Source organism: Dufourea novaeangliae, unplaced genomic scaffold (assembly GCF_001272555.1).
Source record: "Dufourea novaeangliae isolate 0120121106 unplaced genomic scaffold, ASM127255v1 scaffold299, whole genome shotgun sequence".
Taxonomy (NCBI): Eukaryota; Metazoa; Arthropoda; class Insecta; order Hymenoptera; family Halictidae; genus Dufourea; species Dufourea novaeangliae.
In genome coordinates, this window is record NW_015374192.1 from 144,364 (window position 1) to 161,091 (window position 16,728).

Here is a 16,728-nt window from a genome sequence, read left to right on the forward strand (position 1 = left end):
GACCGATAATCTGTGCCGGTCGATCTCTCGGTTTGTAGCGTGAATAGAGCGGCTGGCAGAGGAGAGAGCAAGGCTAGTCGCGTGTGTGAGAGCAGGACAGAGGTGATATCGTACCGTTTTCTATGACGCGTAGTGGCCGATCAAGCGAGCCACACGGAACAGGCGAGAGGGTTTCCTCTCTCGAGAGTTTCTCGAAGATCGTAGTGAAGGAGAGACGTGTGAGGGTAGGAGGGAGGGTCCTGCATAGTGGATCGGTTAGCGAGAAAACGGTACACTGCTCCATGGGACCTGGTGAACGTTCCTCTGTTGTATCTTTAGAGTAGTCTAGAGTCTCGACGCGTCGCTCCCCAGTCCTTCGGCGCATAATGTCAGTGGACGAGATTGCATCGATCGCTATATACTAGGATGAACCTTAAACCTGCGAGCTTGGCAAATCTCTGATCTCTGCGCGCGACGAGCGGCCATTCCGACTCTCGAGTAGTCCTTTCGATGCACATCGTGTGTGAAACGTTCGGAAACGCTTATCGGGGCTCGTCTAGGGCGCACACGTGGGAAATATTCGCGGAAATTTGGAAATTTCACTTGCCTCTGGGGAGAAATCGGAATAGTGATGGTGGTCTTGCACCGTAGTATCGAAAACTTGGAAACGAAGCTCCGTTGCGCGATAACCGAAAGTTGCACAATGGAAATCGTTGGGATTCCACGAGCCCGTTTTGGTACATATCTATAAGCACGGCCCTGAATCGGCCTTTCCCCTGCTGCACTTTGCCAGATTAAACGCGGCGCAGCGTGTGACGCTAATGAATTTTAGATGCAAGGAGAGAGAGAGAGAGACGTGCGAATGGATGGAGAATTTCCGGTGGCATGGCTCGCGCGAGTCGTGTGTTGCGATTGAAATTTCGTGAAACGGAATGGAGCCAGTAGCGAAGCAGAACGTAGGTAGGAAATGTCTGGGGAGGGGGGGATATTCGTCGAGTGTGAATGGCAAAGCAATCGACACTTTCCGAAAGAAACTCATTTTCTTGTATCTCATGATTCGAAACGGGGGCGCACGGCATTTCCCAATACGGCCCTGCTGCGAGCCTCGAAGGATCGAGAAAGAGAGTCGAAAGGACGAGCAGAGGTCCTGGTAATTAAGGCGTTTCGACAAACGTACATCGCGGAAACCGGTTATCCCCGGCATCGCGCGCTGCGTTTCGCTCCACGTATACCTGCTGGAGGTTGCTCGCAAGGTTGCACGATTCGCTGGCCCTGACGGTCCTTTGAGCCCCGCAAATATATGCGTAATCCTCGCTTGTACAGGTAGGAAGAGAGGCCCGGGGGAGAGAGATGGCCTTCCCTCGTCTTCTTCGACTCTTTCTCTAAATTTCTCGCGCTTCCTGGTCGCCCTCCCTAGGAGTTTACGTCCGCAGACCTCCATCTTGTAACGAGTTTATTTCGTCGCTCTTAACGATCTTCTCGGCGTCTTTTTAAAAATTCTCCCATTAAATAGGAATTTACGTGTAGGAAGAAGAGGCTTCGCTGCGCGGCCGTGTGGATTCAACAAATTCAGTCGGAGTGGAACGAAATTATATCCAAGATACGAATGTACGATGTTAACGCTTTCGATGACAAGGAACGAACTCACTTTTCAGACATAGAGAACAGGTTATGCTGTTGTCCGTGGTGGAAAAGGTATTCGAGAAAAGTCTGGTCTTGTATCGCGAGCAGGAAGTATCAAATTAACGGCACGATCTCATCCCTGGAAGTACGAGAGGCTTAACCTCTGCGACCAACGCTTCTTCAGGCTGCTCTCCGACTCTTCGTGGATAACTGTGTTATACTTTACGGCTACGGATTACGTTGGCTCCCCGGAGCCTGCGTATGGATCAGAACCGAACAACAGGTCTGGTTCCCCTGGCTTGTCCCTGGTCAGTTCCGCTCGTGTTCCTAATCGACACGAAGCGTGTACCTAGTGCGGTCGGAGATTATTGTTTAGTCGCCTCTGACTTTCACGGAAGTTCCGAAATCGAGGAATGGAGCAAAGTTTTCTGTTTACGGAAACGTAACCTCGTTGCAATTAAACGAGATCGTCGTTAATGAACGTTAATTACCGTGATGTTACACACGTTTCGGCTTCGCGACGGACTCGGCTGCTCTCCGTAAAAAGCTAATTAGTAAAGTTCCACGGGGGAAGTTTCGGCAGACGAATGGAGGATCGGCTGCGTTTGATTCAGCTTTCTCGCGGCTGCACCAGCACCCTGTCTGCCATCTTCACGTGACTAGACAGTTTCTCTCTCTCTCTCTCTCTCTCTCTCTCTCTCTCTCTCTCTCTCTCTCTCTGCCAGGGCTGCTCCTTCTTCCGAGAAAACTTTTTTATCATCAAGATTAGGTAACCACGGATGAATCGGTTTTCGAGCTCGGTGTGTAATTCAAAGTGTAATCTTGTTTTGGTCTTTGTTCGGCTCGACAGCTCGACGATCTTTCGAGTCGAGTGAAGGATGTCTCTTGAAACTACAATCTCCTCCTTTATGGAAGGCGGATAGACCGCAAGAAATTACGATTTCATGTGGCCAGACGTCCGCCTTCTATGGCGTGTTGCTATTGAAAAACATTCGTCCCGATGTAGTTCTCGTAGAAATATTATCGTTATTGGTGTAATACGTATATCAACGGGTTAGCTAACTCTTTAGTATACGATATAAAGGTACATAAATGACGAACTGATTTAGAATGTGGAATAGATGGATATTTATTTATTTATAAAACAGGTATAATAAAGAGGGCCACTGAAATAGACAATAATATCCATAAATTTATTATTAAATTAAAATTTCGAGGCTAGGACGCGTGGAGGAACAACGGGTACGACGTGTTCGCTTGCACGATGGAACGCTGACCATCTTTGCGGTAACGTTATACCGAAGCCAAAAGATACCGGAACAGGGATATCAAGTCGAAAGTTCAACCCGAGAAGATTTATCGATCGATCGATCCATTCCGTCTTCTCGTCGGTCGTTTCGGAGTCGCGTTCGTACTATTTACAGGCGACTATCAAAACTTTGGAGCGGGGTCGAGTGTCGGGGAGCTTTGCTTCGCTGGCATTATCATCTTCAAACATACAAACACTCCTGTGCATATTTACATTTTAAGTAGCAGTCGCGGATGAATGGTTATTGTAAAGTTCTCCTCGTGGAGAGGGAGAGATGATTCGAAAAAAAAGCAAACACGATGACGTTGGATCGGTCCTTCGATCCATATATGCCTTTGATCTTTGAATAGTGATCCAGGATACTGAACGCAAGGCCTGAAACTCAAATGTTTTGCGCGTTATACGAGAAATATCAACACAGAAGGGACTTAATGCAATGTTCACCATTTCTACACACCCAGACTTGTTTTAAGGCTACTAAATAGTTCGAAGATACCGATTGTTTTTCGATCAGTGCTTACCGAACGGTTCCAAAGTCACAAGGTTGTTGCATCTTTGATTTGCTCTCTAAAATTTGAAAAGTGTGATTCAATACACTCTGGCTTTGGAGTCGAAATATTAAACTCGCCCGGACGTTTTTTACACGAATCGTGCGAAACGCTCGTGTATTTCAGGCTCGTGAGACAGCCGAATGCCGGGGAGAGTCGGTTACACCTAACAGAAGATAAATGATCGATAAGATTCGGCAAAGGTCGCGCGTTCCACCGTCGATAGGCGGTCACGGAACACGCGATAAGCAACCTCGTCTAATTTTTGCGACTCCACCCTCTCGTCCCTCCTATCTTTCTCTCCCGTTCTCTTTCTCTCGGTGTTTCGTGCACGAGGTGTCTTCGGGTTCCAACGAGATACAAGGATTATAAATAACGCCATCGGGGGAAGCGTTTGTCCTTGGGTATCATACGAGGATCGTGTACGTATGTACCGGCGTATACGTCGCGTCGGGAGGAAAGGTCCCTCTTCCACACACGAAGTTGATTGTCCGGCCTTGAATCTGCGGCCAGATGTGCTACGAGCGACGGGGCCGCCCATATACACGCATATCTTCGCGCACACACGCGTTCTACCGTGTGAGTATGTCTGCTGTATGCCTGTGTTCCCGTCTAGATTCGCTCCAAAAACCTGTTGTGCTGGTATCCAAAAACCTCTCGCTCGATTTGACAAACTCGAGACAACCGGGACTTCGACATGAGAAAGAGAGGACGTGGCTTACGAATTCTCGATTCCAGAAAATATCGCCCACGCGTATAATGGCCGAGGAACAGAGGCTTTCGTGAAGGGAGGTGCGGCGTGTAACGGGGGCGACAGATCATTCCCTAATCTCGGAATCGAGTTTCCTCGATAAGAGAAATTCGTATGTCCGGTAGAGAATAATGTGGTTCTTTAATGAGTCAGCCGGCGGGGGGCGATTGTTTCACGAAGCCACAGAGGCCCAGCCCAGCGTGTCCTTCGCTTTGCCGTCTGCCCTGTCTGTCCTGCCTCTACCCTGCCGCTACCATGTCCCCGGTATCTCCCCCTAACGCCCTGGTCTCCTGTTCGTGTCCCTCCGTTTCTTCGCGTAGGGATAGGAAGGTTCGAGGCACATGGGGTTGTTCGTGTCTGTCGGCTTAGAATATCGCGGGGGTGGGCACCGGTGGAGAGAGAGGCCCCCATGAATCATCCGACGTACAATCAATACGAAAGCACCACCGACCCTCTCCTTTGGAGTGCACTGTCGAAGCGGTTGGAAGCGTAGTTCGCCACGAATCAGCCTGCGGAGAGGAGGGTGGACGAGGATGAGGACGAGGACGTTCTCGTGCTGCCACGCGAGAACGGGGGAGGACAGGACTGGCTCTCTCTGGTCATACGAATTTTCGTGGAATGGATCGTTACTTCGATCGCACCGGCGTTCTACGATATCCGTATTCGTATTCGACCAGCACTTGGTTAGCGGAATTCCTCTACCTCGAGGATGATTCGCGTCGTTTGGCAATAATTCCGTTATCCTCCAGTGAACGCTCGACATTCTTCTCTATATTGTTAGAATTTTAAAGTATGCTTTGTTTGACGGACGAAGAATTCGAATAAGGATGAGGCACGTATTTTGTAGAGAAAAGTAGAATGTAGAAATTTCTGTCGAACTCAGTCCAAAGATACGGAGCGACAGTAATGATACGGATCATTTGTTTGTCCACTCGAATAACACTCTGTCCCACTGAACTCGATGCTTTCGAACGGCCGATTAGTCACAGGATTATGTCAATGGTAAAATGAAGCCAGAACACGCCTTGGTTTCTCTTTTTTTTTCCCCCTTAAAGATAAAACGTACGAACTCGTATCTTTTCGGTTGGTGGGTCGGCGTTGTTTTTACGGCGCGCGGGTCGGGAGATTTGCCGGATATGACCGGAAAGATTTCTCGAAGGCTTCCACGGGGCAGATAAACGATTCTGTTTGAACGAAAGACCTCACGGCCGAGCCGTTTATTGCACTTCGAACCATCCCGTAGGATAAAGTAAACCTCGTACCGGACGGAGTCTTCGCAATTTTTATTACTTTGGAATGTTTCGAAAAACGGTCCCTGATCAGATCCTCGACTACGTGTTCTCTTTCTTATCCCGCGGAGGGATGAACGAACGTTAAACTTCTGTTTTTTAATCTGACGCCAGAAAGCTCGTCAAGGGGAAGACGGAATTATTTTTCTTGGCGAGAAATCGCAGGTGCACGCTGTTTCGGTACTGCCGCGCGGCGAAATTTACGGTTCTCGTTTCTTCCCGGGCATCGCTCCCTGCTGGAAATAGGTATTCGTCCACCTTGCAACGAGAAAGTATTTTTAAAGAGTGTCTGACGGTTCTCCTCTTCAAGAATATCGGCCCCTGTTGTGTTTCGTCGATCCGTCTAATCGATATTCTAGATTATATGTTAACGACAGGCCCGTTTTCACGTCGGTAAAAGTGGTAATTGGTCGCTTCCGTCAGGGTTACGCATTGACTTGCGAACACGTACACGAACGAACCACGAATCACAGTGGTATCGGCCTGTCGAGTGCGAAGTTCTCGTCATACGCTGCTACTTAATTGCCTCGAGAATGGCATAGAATGAATTAAACGACCCGACAAAACGTTATTCCTGCCGGCATTCAGCTTCACTTATGACCAAGACGCGAAACATCGCGTGTGTCTCGTCTCGAGCGAAACTGCCGCGATTGCTCGAGCTCCGTTCGTTCTGCTCTTCAGGATCGACTTATTCGAGCGTGAACGATAACGATTCCAAGCCAGCGATCTACTAGTATTGCACGTCGATTGGCATCGTCGAAAACAATGGATACTTTCGGTTATTTAAAAACGTGGTACGCATCTGTCGGTGCAGGTTTCCATAGACGCATATTTTCGACGCGTTCGCTCGTGCACGTACCGAAATGAAAAAAAGAAGGCGGACGGGCACCGTTGATTTAAATGAACGCGTTTACATCTGTCCCTCGCGCGCCACCGTTCAACGGCCATTTAAATCAATGTCGGGCCAGAGACATTTGGCGTTGACTGAAATCTCCGGGCGGTGGAAAAAGGAAAAAGTCATTAATTTTTCACATAAAATTCACCGGGCGTAATGTGTACGCACGGCGACGTCGCGTCGACGAGCTCACCGGTGATAATTGCACGCGACAAAAGGGAAAAGTTATATCCCCGGATTTTTCAAATGCTTCTCTTTCACGCGACTCTTTGCCGTCTCTCTCTCCCCCGTCCTGAAAATAATTGACCCGTCGCACGTGAACCCGTGTGTGGCTCGTTTAAACCCACCTTGAGTTTCGGCTACCTCTATCTGTTGTAATTAGGGAAACGACACATTTTTTCTTCCTTTCTTTCCTCTCCTAAGATTTACAGGGCCTCATTAAAAGCTCGTGCAACAGGCATAGAAATTATGTTTTCGCGTGTAACGAGCAATTCGCTTTACCGATGCGATCTCAGCGTCACGGTTCCCGTCTAGTCCCGTTAGACGCGACGACGTTCCTGGCAGACCTTAGACATTTCCAGGAGAACGTGTTTCCACTCGTCCCCCATACCCCTTTATCGCAACGGTACCGACAGGGTGGTTACGCCGTTCGCTACACCCTTTCGGCTCCTTCGCGAGTCGTTACCAATCGTCGAGAAACGCGAGTACGTGATCGGACTTCGGCCTCCCTGGAGACTGGTGGTACACCCTGTACGAGGGCCTCGTGGTCACGTTCCTCGTGTACGAGCCTCCTCTCTTCTCGTGGTCTCTCCGCTCCGTTCCGTTCCACTCGGCTCCGCTCCGCGTGGTCATCTACCTCCCATGAATGAAATCAGCATCGTGGCTGGACTTGGTCTTGCGACGCTTAATTAGAACTTAATTGCTGCGAATGTCGGTGATTTACCGTCTTGCTCGAACAACGACGACGACGACCCATGGCACAATGGCCGTATCATTAGCCTTTCAGGCGAGTCGCGACGAACCATCTCGTCGCGCAAATTACATTCGCGCGACTCCTACACCTGGGGAGAGGACTTGCCCATTACACGGTCTTCAGGATAAGATATATATGTATATACATACACACACACACATTTATTTTTATTGGAGTTTAAGCGACAACGCGTCGAAGACTCGTTAGCCTTCGGCTGAATGAACAGCGCGAATGCAATTCCACCGGTCTGCCTGTCCTCTCTCTAAGGAAAAGAAACTAAGTTTCGGATGTTAATTATGCGCGCGACGCGTGCATTCCACCGTACGCCCGCGCGCGCGTGCCTCGCATCCGAGACGTAGAAGAGCTCGAACAAGAGCGCGCGTAAATAATTTACGGAGCACTGTTAGCTCAGAAGCCGACAAATTGTCCTCGTTTCATTTTCACTGAAATTTACGTATTCGTAAGTATATATCGACACAACGACAAAGTGTCGCGAACCTGTCTCGAGACTTATAAAAGGAGAATACACCTTACCAGGGTTAAATGGAGGAACGGTGTTGTTCAGCTGAAAATTAATCCTCGATGCGTCTGTCCCGCTTGTGTCGCGTTCGTGATGCGAATACCGATGCACAGTGGAACGAAACTAAGGAAAAACCGGACATTCGTAGATGCGACTTTAGCTCTACTACTTTTTCTACATTATTAACTGGTTTAACACTCAGAATAACTATAGTTCATGATACCATCATCATCGTGTTACAAAATTAAATAGATTGCATAATTACTTATGAACAAAAATGATAAAAATCGAATCTAGTAAGATCTGAATCACGAATCGTTGCGTGTGAATTTCAGAATGTAAGTTTTTTTGTTTAAAGAAATAAATATCAAATGTCCGAGAATTTCTTACGATCGGTCCACTGTGCGGTGTATCGATCGAAAGACATTGAAAATTCACTTTCCCTTTGAACGGTAACGCAATCGCGGCATCGAATCTGCATCGTGGAAGTACGAACTGGCACGAGGAGACGGTGATGAGAACCAATGGAGACCTGCTGCTGCCGGTCGGTCGATAGCGGGAACCGTGAACTGTGCGATACATTCAGCACGTGCAAGGAAGGAGATATCGATGGTCGGTTCCATGCGAGACAAAAGTTTCACGGGAAGTGTGTGCACACGAACGTATCCGAAGCTCGTACGACCGAACGAACGAACGAGCGCATTCCTCCGGTACGTGCACCGGTTTTTCATCGGTTCCCCAAGCTCTGGTTACGTGTGCATTCGCCGCGTCCGTGTCCCGCCTCGTTTCCCGGTGGTCGCTGCTGCACGGATCCTGAAAATAATTTCGGGCGCCAGCCGTCCAGAGTTCCGACGGATGCGAGGGATTCGGTACGACTGATGAAGTTTTATTCGGAAGTGGAGGTTTAACCGTATTAAAATGGCAGGTCAGCCGGGTCCTCCCAGTAGGGATATGTGTGATTCGTGAGTGCGTGGACCGTGAGCCAGCCTGGGTTAAGGTCGCCGGAACCGGGGACGGCGTCGAATAATATATAATATTAGCCAGCGGTCGTTGGTGCTTTGAAGTTACGAAGGTCTTCACTCTGCTCAAACTGATCCGTAATTTATGGGCCCGTTTCAATGGAACTGATTCTCCTCCGGATCGTCGCCGTGATTGGGATATGGGTAATTACGTGTCGTGGTTGGAGGATTTCCTCTAACCGAATCTCGGTGGTGGTGGTGAGACCCGGGACGGTTCATTTGCCCACCGTGTACAATTACTTGTCTTCTTGTCGCGTCGCGTGTTACGTAATGAGAAAAATAAAATTCATCGAGAACGCCAAGGTTCAACGGGTTACCCGATATCGAGGAGCCCAGCGATACGAGGAGCGGTGGTAGCGCCGTCGTAATTTCTCCTCGGTGCAGTCTTCGGGCGTCGGGTTATGCGCGATAAAGTAACGCGATAAAGTAGCCCCTGGACAAATAGTATCGCCGGAGCTCGGCTTACCGTGACACGAGTAAATATTCGCGCCCCGAATGGCCTCGATGGGGGAGCTTGCAGTAAAGTGTTCCGGTGAATTTTTAACCGGTCTTGGTGGACGATTCGTGCGTACGTTTGGTAACGGGAAACCAATTGTGTATTGCTTTTCACGCAATGTTCCGTCATTCGAGGCCCGAGAATCTTGTGTTAACGCAGCGAAAAAAGCCCAGAAACAGACCGGGGCGAGATAGAAGAATTTTGTCGTGCCTAGCACGTGCTGGAGATCGGCGAACACTATGAACGATCGTAGAAAGTAATTTCATCCGTGGAGGATCGCGAGCAAAACGGGGGGGAAGTCTGTGAGGACACACGTGGGTTCGCCCACCTACGTCGAGACGCTGACAAATCGACGCTTGTCGAGCAAATCGCCTCGTGTCAGGCGAACCTTTTCTCCCTCCGAAAGCTTTCTAAGAGTCTAATAGCCCGTAGAACGGATGTGCACCTTGCGTCGCCCGTCTGTTGGCATCGGATCAGAGCCGTCGAATTACGATTGCATTTTCGTCGAATTACGATTCGCGGGATATTCCATCTGGTCAGTGACCTTGTTGCGCGGGCACATCGAAATGCGTGGGTGTTCATTCATTGGCCAAGAAAGAGAGCCTGTACGTGTTCCTGAAGCGGTGCGCGCTCGTGCCATTTGGCATCGTATCGTAGACGCTCGCGAGCGCGTCGTCGTCGTACATCTTCATTAATTGGCGCCTGGAATAACACGCGTCTACGCAACCGGCCTACCTTTTACACACGAGATCCAACGCTCGTGTGTCGCCGTCGACACGTTTTAATTGCTTCATTTCGAGCTTCGTTGAACTCGTTCGCTCGCAGATTGAACGGGACAGACGACCGAACGAGCCCGTGTCTATAATAATTCGATTTGCAACCGTGTCCCATACCATTCGTTTCGAATTATTTTTAACTCCCTACCAATACACGCCGGAGGAATTGGATTCCCTCTCGCAATCCATTACAGTCTAGTTTCCCGTGTCTAATTGGCGCACACTCGCGATTGATACACACTCTCCGTTCGTTCGATCCGTTACAAAGAGTTGTGCGCCGCGTGTTCAACGATCGATCGATCGGTTTTTCAAGTGCGCCGGTACGCGCGCCCGACATTCTTCGAGTACGTTCACACAAACGTTGTCGTAGTCAGCGACTAAGGTGGAGCTTCCGTTTCCGGCAATGAACGTGCCGTATACGAGAATCGACACCGTCTATTACACGCTATATTCGAAAGCGTCTGTAGTCTTCGGCTCGATGAATGTCCGCTCGAAGGCGTTCATTCGTGTTTGATTGTATTACACCGAATTCTGTTTTTACGCGATAGATACGTTCCGGTAAAAAATATACTACATCTATGGAAAAATAGAAGATTGGTTTCAGATCTAAAAAATCAGCTAAGATAATGCAATAAACCATAATGAAAATTCATGTCCGAATCTTATCATTTTTACGTGAGAACGAAGTCAGTTATTAATCCTTGTGTTTGTGTTTTAGCTAGGCCATTACACAATTATCTCTAAGAGGCCATTAATGACTTCAAATCACGTTGAAACTTTCCAGCTCGTTCCCCATTAGGATCATGTTTGGCGAAAGGATTACCCAATTTAGTGGCGAAATTCAAGACCTTCGTTCAAGATCTTTTTATTTCTTAGAATCTGGGTCGATCGTCTTATATCAAAACAGACCGTGTAAAAAAAGAAATACATTTTTTTTCTAATTTGTTAACACGATTTAACAATCAAAATCGTGTACAAAAGTTCCTGTAAAACCAGTGTATTATGTTGTTTCTCTTTGGAATGTCTGTCGGACTATTCCAATTGTCCAGGTTAATTAAACCTTTCTGCTATAAATCTTTTATCTTTCTCGTCGACCAGTTCTCTTTTTGCTCCCCCCCCCCCCATCGTTGCGCGCGCGCAATCCCTCTCTATGAAACTTCAAGAAAGAACGATCTCCGGTCGGGAACGAATTACGAGAACCTTTATCCCTCGACCGTTAGCCACTTTATTCATTTACCGGGTATAATAGTCCGGGTTAAGATACAAAGGTCAACGCGCCTTCTGCATCCCGGGTCGGAAATGCACCGCTGGCTCTCAATTCTTTTTCTCCGCTTCCGTTCGAAACCGCTTGGCGCGGCGGAGGGAAGGAGAGAGCGGTCGTTAACAATTTAGAACGCCACTCTTTCAAGGTTATGTTTTGCGTATGCGTCGCCGTTTACGTAGCCGAGGTAACCATCGTCTTTTCTACGGCACCGATCTCTCGGAAGCACTGTAATCGGTCGAGTGCTCGCGCCAGCTCTCGTACACGTACCGAGAATCGTGTTATCGTCGTGTAATAAAATAAATCGTTAATCGACCAACAATTGTGTCCTTCCATCTTTGTGGAACTCCAGTGGTGGGGATATCGCCTGGACAATAATCGTGTAGAACAGACGATAATCGAGAGGAGTCTGTAGACCCTATATAATTCCTCTTGTTTTCTTTCTGCATACCGTCCCCGAACTTGACCGTGGTTCTTTGGTCCTTGTGTGCATCCACGAGCGGAGTGATCCTGATTAAACGGTATACGCTGTCGTGTCACGTTCGCGATAAATTGTTTTGAAAACTTGACTTTTCGGCAGATCGTGGCGTCGTTTGGCGAGCTAAAGGCGTGTAGAGTACGGCGCGCACGATCGACGAAACGTTAATCCGGTCACGAGCGACCTGCGCAACGGGATTTTCAGAGCGGAAACGGTTGCAGTAATAACACCGGCTAAAAATCCGGAGAAATGAAAAAGAACCGAGCGTGTTATAAAAGATTCGTCACTCCGCCGTTTATCGTGCTTTCTGGACGTTTCCCGGCCTGACGCATATGTACATGGAATCTTGGAGACGGAGCAAACTCGCGAACAAAGAAATCCTGTCAGCGTTCCATTGACCATGGGTATTGTTCGTTGATAACGATATCGCTCTGGAAACACCGATTAGTCATTGTTCCCGTACCTAATTGGGTTAATGCGTTCCGTGGCGAGCTTCTTCTCCAGCGGCGTCGCGGCAGCTTCGAAAGAATGTTGTCAATTATCGTGGAAGCCGCGACAACGTGTACTCTTTGTTCGTTTCGATAGCCAGCTGGGACGGAGGGCACGCATAAAAGAAACGAAACGTAGTACCAACGATCGAAGATAATTGGCGTTAAGTAGAGCATTCGGTCGGAGGATGCTCTTCTCTCCCTGGATTATTCAGGGTCGGTTGTTAATCGAATTTATTCTTCGAGGATGCCAAACCTGATGGGACCTCTTTCGCTCGTTGATGCTTCCTCGATTAACGAAAAACCTGAACCGCGTTTGATAGCAGGATAGGTTTCAATTATTCCGCGGGCGAGCTCTGGAGCACGTCGATTCCTACTCTAATAGGAAGCTGCATGTCCGATGAGTCGGCCACGCGCGTTCCTGAAATCGATTTCCATTAATTCGAGGAAGAGTCATTATATTCCAGGCTCGGGAGAATACACGGGCGTAACTCTCTCTCTATTCGCGCTGTTATATCATTCGATGCGGCGCGGTTTCAGCGCGAATATCATATTCCGTTGTCTATCGTGCGATCGCTGCGCGGCCGCCTATTAAATCGCGACAGCGTAGAAACAACGGTCGAAGCGTCGTGACGAGTAATTCGTAGCGCGTTACGGTTCTCCTCGTTGCGACCGAGTAATTTCACAGTCCTGAATGCTCCAAGAATTTATGCTCCACCCCTTCCCTGCCCGTCGTACGGTTGCTTTCCTTCGTCTCGAGTTTTACGATCACGATCGAGTCACGCTCAATCATCCACCTGTTTCGGAAATCTCGCGGATATTTGACGCGTAACAACTTCCACGAAACTTTTCAACGATTCGCAGTCCGTCGGTATATCGTACGGCGAAGAACATAGGAGGTCGAGGTCGTGTCCCGGGCCGGAAACCATAATCGGATTCTCGTTCGCGGAAAATCTTTATCCGGGCATTGTTTGACGCGCACAAAAGCGTCCTCGGGATGGTATGCAACGTTGTTATACACCGAGACCCAACGGAGAGTGCACGCGCGACAATTCGATACCGAGAAACCGATCTTTGCCCTACCCCGTCGGAGCTAACGCCTATCGATAACTGATTTCCGGTGAACGGAGCCCACGCTTGGGTATCGGATCGACGACAATCGAGACGATCGAAGCTTACGCATTCCATGCGGATTACCTTTATTTCTTCGGACGACGCGTATGAGTGGTTTCGAGTAACTTGCACGCGAACAAATCGATAAACGGTCAGTTTCGCCTCAAGACCAAGGTTTATAAAGATCATAAAAGTTATTATTGAGAACGTGGTCCTATCATCTTTATCCACCATCGTGTTGCGAAAAAATTGATAACTCGGGAAAAATGGCATTATGTATGCAAGAAGCCAATAAGTTGGGCTCACGGTATGGAGGGGTGGGTGGCGGTGGTCGTTCGGAAATCGATACAACGTATCGCTGGCCGGGAACGGAATGAGCTGGCTTTTACACGGCGGCGATGAAAAGCGACGTGGCGACGCGACGCATCGAAGTCTCTGGAGAACGGGAGTGAGAGAGTTGAACGTATGCCGCCGGTGGTGTCTAGTCGAAATTCCGAAATTCCAGACGCGCCAAACTGTTATCTAACACCCGAACGTCGTCTCCCGTCGTCGTCGACGCGGAGCGGAGTGGAGTGGAGTGAAGCGGAGCCGTTCCACCGGGCGGTGTGACGCTTTTCGCATTAGTCACCGCCAGGAAAGGCGAAAGGCGACCCAGACCAGTTGTAGGCGAACAGCAGAGGTAGTGGCGGCAGATATACGCGTATTTTGTTTCGCTCGAGCGACCACCGGGTCCGTGTTGCCTAAACAACCAATGATTTCCAGGTAGAACGAGCCACGATCGCGGGAGATTGCTTTCTGGGGCCTACACAACCACTAGATAATTACGTGACTCCGATTGTTCGAAAGAAAACGCGCGCGCGATGTCGACTCTGATTGTGTGTGGGCAACGAGCCTGCGATTTCCGTTCGAATGAATTTACCACGAATCTCATTTCCCCCTCTCTGCTAGCTGAATTTGATCGAAACGCCGTAGAGTATTACGGTAGGTCGTTAACCGAGTAACCAACACCCTCTGCTCCTGCGTACGAAAATCGTTGCGTAAATTGTCCCGAACGATATCTATTGAAAGCAATTGCCACGACAATTTATAACGATCGACGATGTTGCGTCGATGGACTCCATCTGCTATAGGCGAGTACTCGAAAAAGAACTGACCCTGAAAATGGGTATATATACTTATATGCACTTTCTCTTGGTGGCGCGCGTTGCCCGTGTTCCGGCGAGAGGGTAGGGAGCCCTTCGTGACGGGACCCCGCCCTGGAGTCGAACCCCCATACCCCGACGTTCTTGGCGAGCTCGAGGCAGGCAGGGCTGCCACCATGAGAACCGAGTCCCGGGGTGCCGGGCTCGACCGATACGTTCCTGCCTCCCGTCTATCCCGGAGCTCATTCTTTCTCCGACCGTCGAGCAGTGCAGAACGCAGTGGTAAAACACGGAGCCGTGCTCGGTTGCTCGGTGAACGCGTACGCACGACCGGGGACAAGTAATAGAAAGAAACGTGAGCGATACGAGAGAATCGCTATATATTTATTCGAGCGTTTCTACGGCGGAAAAGAATATTCCTCTTTAAGGAAGGATACACAAGTACACGGGGTACGACGTTATAGTGTTTCTTTTTCACCGATTTTCGGCCAGTTTGTGCGCGCGTTGCTGCATCGACCGTCCCATACAAAGCCCTTCGACATTCACTACAAAGAGAGAGGCGGGTACACAGCCGAAACTACGGTTCGGCGGGAACAAAGGAAACCGAACCATCAGGGAGAATCGCGTCGAAACGAGACGCGATCGATCGATCGTCCGGTTCGCCGACATCGAGCCGCGGGGATTCGCAATTATCGTGTCTCCTGTTGTGTCTCTCTGCCGACAACAGATCGTCAAGCTTCCCTCGCACAGGGGTGAGTTTCACGCGTCTGTACCCCTACGTTCATCGTGTGGAATCGAGGGATTTCCACGATCGTGTCTCGCGGAGGTGAAACGCCGGTGTACCTGTTGGTGGTGGCTTTGAGGTCGACGAAGTGTGTACAGGCACCAGGTTCGAGGGAAAATCGAGTGAGAGAAAGAACGAACCATAGGCGCAAGAGCAGCGAAGAGGAAAAGACAGAGGGGAGAGAAAGAGCGTGTGAGAGAGGGAGAGAAAGAGAGAGATAGAGAGAGTGAGAGTGAGTGAAAGAGAGTGAACGCACGCGAGTAGGAGCGAGCAGGAGAGCGAGCAATACGCGCTGGTGACAGAAAGACGGTCGGTCGGACGGACAGACGGACCGACAGACGGACGCCGCTTCCCCTCCGCTTCTCTCTCTTCAGTCGGTCGCGCGTTACCGAGCCTAGTGGATGAGTTCGCGAACGCGCTCCCGCTAAAAACTGCTCTCTGCCTCGAGTTCGTTCGTTCGGTGTTCCCTCTTGCCTTTGCCAATACAGAAAGTTAACCTCGTGTGCCTGCCAGTCTGCCAGCCAGCCAACCAGCCGCCTTCACCTCTCGTTACTCTCGTGTCTGTCTAGACGCCACGCACCGTGCTACACATACCCGCCACCGTCGCCGCCGTTGTCATCATCATCATCGTCGCTCCTCTCGGAATAATATATCCAGTGTGTTTCTTGTGGCGAGCCGCGGCGAGGGACCCTCTTCACGGGAAAATTTCGCTTCGACGCGCCACTCACGACACCCTCGACCATCGAGGTGAGTACCAACCCCCCCCGCCGTGAGTGTCGGGCATTCTTCGCTTCATTCCCCACTCGTTAGAAGAACTCGTACCGCGCGCGCCCCCATAGGGTGCACACCTTTCTTTCCGTTAACGCCGCCGCCGCCGCGTGGTCTTCGATCGACGACGACGACACTACGATGTGTGTATGTATTCCCATGGTTTTTGGTTTCCTCGAGAGAGCCAGGAGACGGCCCCCCTGGTGTCGACCGGATACTCGGACGAACGGTTAATTGGGCCGCTACGTATTCTTGTTGCGCGTTTCCTGTCAGGTATCCATGAGACGAACGTTAAACGCGTCGCGAGCGGGATTTCGAGCGTGTACCCTCGCGCCATTTTGAAGATGGGCACCACCATCAATCGATATAGCAGCCGCCGTGTACGAGAGAGCCGGCTTTCGCTCGTACTCGTTCCAACGACTCGGCGTCTCTCTCGTTGGATCGGAGTTGGTTCGTCCCAGTAGTTAGTGTGGTCTCTGGGCTGATCTTTCTACATCGTTCACTCGGTGGTCGTCG

The 16,728-nt window shown here is 49.8% G+C and overlaps 1 protein-coding gene across 2 annotated transcripts in view; it reads left to right on the forward strand.

Moving 5' to 3' along the window:
* The window catches only part of LOC107192256 (cell surface glycoprotein 1-like), a 71,794-nt gene that overhangs the window by 11,511 nt on the left and 43,555 nt on the right, over positions 1 to 16,728 (forward strand). The window contains exons 1-2 of one of the 2 annotated variants that reach the window (XM_015581470.1): positions 15,241 to 15,412; positions 16,014 to 16,191. The exons of the other annotated variant lie outside the window; for it this stretch is intronic. The gene's annotated coding sequence lies outside the window, so the exon portion shown is untranslated. Of the gene's footprint in view, positions 1 to 15,240; positions 15,413 to 16,013; positions 16,192 to 16,728 lie in introns of those variants that run through there. 2 annotated transcript variants of the gene reach the window in all.